Source organism: Micromys minutus (assembly GCF_963924665.1).
Source record: "Micromys minutus genome assembly, chromosome: 4".
Classification (NCBI taxonomy): Eukaryota; Metazoa; Chordata; class Mammalia; order Rodentia; family Muridae; genus Micromys; species Micromys minutus.
In genome coordinates, this window is record NC_137973.1 from 73,719,555 (window position 1) to 73,723,231 (window position 3,677).

General features: G+C 39.7%; 1 pseudogene across 1 annotated transcript; it reads left to right on the plus strand.

Annotated features, from left to right (window-relative positions):
• Positions 1-795: 795 nt before the first annotated feature.
• Positions 796-1,410, plus strand: LOC308419488 (cell division control protein 42 homolog; annotated as a pseudogene). Its single transcript has one exon. The product of its transcript is annotated as a cell division control protein 42 homolog (transcript).
• Positions 1,411-3,677: the final 2,267 nt, after the last annotated feature.

A 3,677-nucleotide genomic window follows, 5' to 3' on the forward strand; every position in this document is an offset into this window, starting at 1 on the left:
CATGACATATGGAGCTAAAAAGAAAAAAAAGGCTACTTGGCATCATCAAAACCCAGTCACCCCCACCCCCTCACACACACATAGAAAGCCATGGATTCTCCAGCACACCAGAAAAGCAAAATACTGATTTAAAAAATCACATCTCATGATGATATTACAGGACCTTAAGAAGGACATAAATAACTCACTTAAAGAAATATAGGAAAATGTTATGTTCTGTCCTACATGTACTTCATGCATATGGTAACTAGTGGAATTTCTATGCATTCTATAAAACCTCTAAAAGAATTAAGTACTGACAAAATTATTCATATAATGTTATGCCAAAATACATTTAAAAATTTGTAAATGTATCCCTCATTTTTTATAAAGTGGTAAGGAAAAAAAACAAAACAACAAAAAAAAGAAATACAGGAAAATACAAGTAAACAGGTAGAAGCCCTTAGAGGAAACACAAAAGCCCCTTACAGAATTACAGAAGAAACTAAACAAAACAGGTGAAGAAATTGAGCAAAACCATCCAGGATCTAAAAATGGAAACAGAAACAATAAAGAAATCACAAAGGGAGCAAACCCTAGAGACAGAAAACCTAGGAAAGAGATCAGGAGTCATAGACACAAGCATCACCAACAGAATACAAGAGACAGCGAATCTCAGGGGGCAGAAGATACCATAGAAAACATTGACACAACAGTCAAAGAAAATGCAAAATGAGTGCTGCCAAGCCCCGGCAGAGAAGCTGAGGTCAGCATCTAATTTGACATATTAAAAGTGGATACAAAACTATTTCCGCCATGCAGACAATTAAGTGTGTTGTTGTTGGTGATGGTGCTGTTGGTAAAACATGTCTCCTGATATCCTACACAACAAATTCCCATCGGAATATGTACCAACTGTTTTTGACAACTATGCAGCCACAGTTATGATTGGTGGAGAGCCATACACTCTTGGACTTTTTGATACAGCAGGGCAAGAGGATTATGACAGACTACGACCACTAAGTTATCCACAGACAGATGTTTTTCTAGTATGTTTCTCAGTGGTCTCTCCATCCTCGTTTGAAAATGTGAAAGAAAAGTGGGTGCCTGAGATAACTCACCACTGTCCAAAGACTCCTTTCTTGCTTGTTGGAACCCAAATTGATCTCAGAGATGACCCCTCTACTATTGAGAAACTTGCCAAGAACAAACAGAAGCCTATTACTCCAGAGACTGCTGAAAAGCTGGCACGGGATCTGTCAAGTATGTGGAGTGTTCTGCCCTCACACAGAAAGGCCTAAAGAATGTGTTTGATGAAGCAATATTGGCTGCCCTGGAGCCTCCAGAACCAAAGAAGAGCCGCAGGTGTGTGCTGCTATGAACGCATCTCCAGAGCCCTTTCTGCACAGCTGGTGTTGTCATCATACTAAAAGCAATGTTTAAATCAAACTAAAGATTAAAAATTAAAATTCGTTTCTGCAATAATGGCAAACGCCCTGCACCTACCCACATGCACTCATGTGAGACAAGGTCCATTAGTATGGCCCCCCTTGCCCTTCCAGTAATAGTTAATTTCCAATAATTATGTATTGTCTGAAAAGCAATGAGTGCTAGTTTTTGTTTCCTTGTTTAAAACCAAACAACAACAACAACAAAAAAAACCAACAATAAACCCCCTACAAACATTTTGTTTTGTTTAAAAGCAGGGCATGCTTGTGTTGACTGTAACAGACTAATTCAAACTGTCAAAGCTGCTCCCTGGTTCCATTTTGGAGAGTAATCTGGGGAATCTTAGTGTCTTTTGTTTCGTTTCTTTCATCAACCCTTTTCTCCATTTGGGGTGTGTATGGGGTTGTTTCTTAGACTTGTATTTTAAAATTTGTTAACCAGAGGATAGCCTGTGGGGGAGGAGGACAGATTATTTCCACATTCCACTCCCTAGGTCTAGTTTAGCAAATATGTCCCCACCTGGTGCTCTTAGGAAGGAGTATAGCAATGCCTCGTTTAATAACATACTCCTTCTTGAAAGTTGCCTTTTCTCTCCACCCTTAAGTGGATCCAGTCTTTGATGAAACTCATGAAGGTGGGTGGAAGCTGTCTTGCCCCTCTTTCTAGGATGCACTCTCTATGTGACTGTGACTTTAAAGGGTATTTGTTTGCCATTTGCTGATTTAGGGAGGGGGAATAATTTCTAACATTTTTCATTGAAAAATGTAAAAAAGTATTGCACCTTTTAAAATGCACCAAATGGATTGAGTTCCTAATTAAAAAAATAAGTTCTTTTGCCCCTGTCAGTCATTTTCTTATATGCTTAGCATAGATTCACAACTCACTGTGTAGTGTTCCTAGATTCAGCTGAAGACCTGGTACATAGGGTTCCTCAGGGGGATGGTGTTAGGAAACACATCATTACTGATGATTGGCATCTCCCTTCAAGTGATGAGGTTACAGACCTGCTTCATTAAGAAGCTATGAGCATGTGGGGTGGGGAGCATACTTTTAACCAACATGGGGACCAGTCAGGGCTATCCCCCTTTTTTCTTTCATACCTATAAGGAATCCTTGAACAACTGGCTGAAGCTCTCTCAAGAAAAATGGTGAGAGCCTTGTTGACTCTTTATAAGTGTTAATAGAGACTTTATCAGATTATTTTGTTTGCAGGTTTCAGTTTTTTAAAATGTCTAGGTAATCTCCTTCCCCGGTCCTGATCTTGTGAATTCATTAATGCCGAACCGATGCTTTCTTGTGTCTCAACTCTTTGTATATGAATTCTTTTCAGATGTATGAAACAAACAAAAGCATAAAAAAAAAGAAAAGAAAATGCAAAATGCAAAAAAGTTCCTGAACCAAAATATCCAGGAAGTACAGGACACAAGAAAAATATTAAACCTAAAGAAAATAGATATAGGAGAGAGCAAAGATTCCCATATTAAAGAGCCAGTAAACATCTTCAACTAAATTATAGAAGAAAATTTCCCTAACCTAGAGATTCACATAAACACACAAGAAGACTACAGAACTTCAAATAGATTGGACCAGAAAAGAAAATCCTCCTATCATATAATAGTCAAAATACCAAATACACAACAAAGAAACAATATTAAAAGCAGTAATGGAAAAAGGTCAACTAATATACAAATGCAGATGAAGGACCCCCGAAGGGAGACCCTCACTCAAATCTCAGGAGAGGCACACACCCAGCGAGGCACCGAGACCAGACTTGCTGCAATCGCACGAAGAATTTTATTGAAAGAGCGAGATCTCAGGCCAGCATGCTGGGTTCGAGACTCGCACACCACACAGGGGTAGAGGAGTTCGACCCCGGCCGGAACTTGTGACGGGCTTATAAAGGCAAAAACCACAAAAGGGAGGACAGGGGGAGAATGAGGAAATTCAAAGGGGAAGAGTCATACATTATTTATCAGTTAAACCATGTGTCACATGAATCATACGCCTGGGGCACACCTAGGGCATTGAAACATTCCACAGAGGTCATCAGCACCTTCTGTGGTTATTCTGGGAACTCAAATCTCAAGAAAGTTCCGGGTGCAATTACCTGTAGAGGAGAGGACCCTAGGGCAAGGAATCAGTGTCCTTTGACAACTTTTTACTCTTCACAGAAATTTCAGAATTCCACCAGACTTCTCAACAGAGACTATGAAAGCTAGAAGATCCTGGGCAGATGTCATATAGACCCT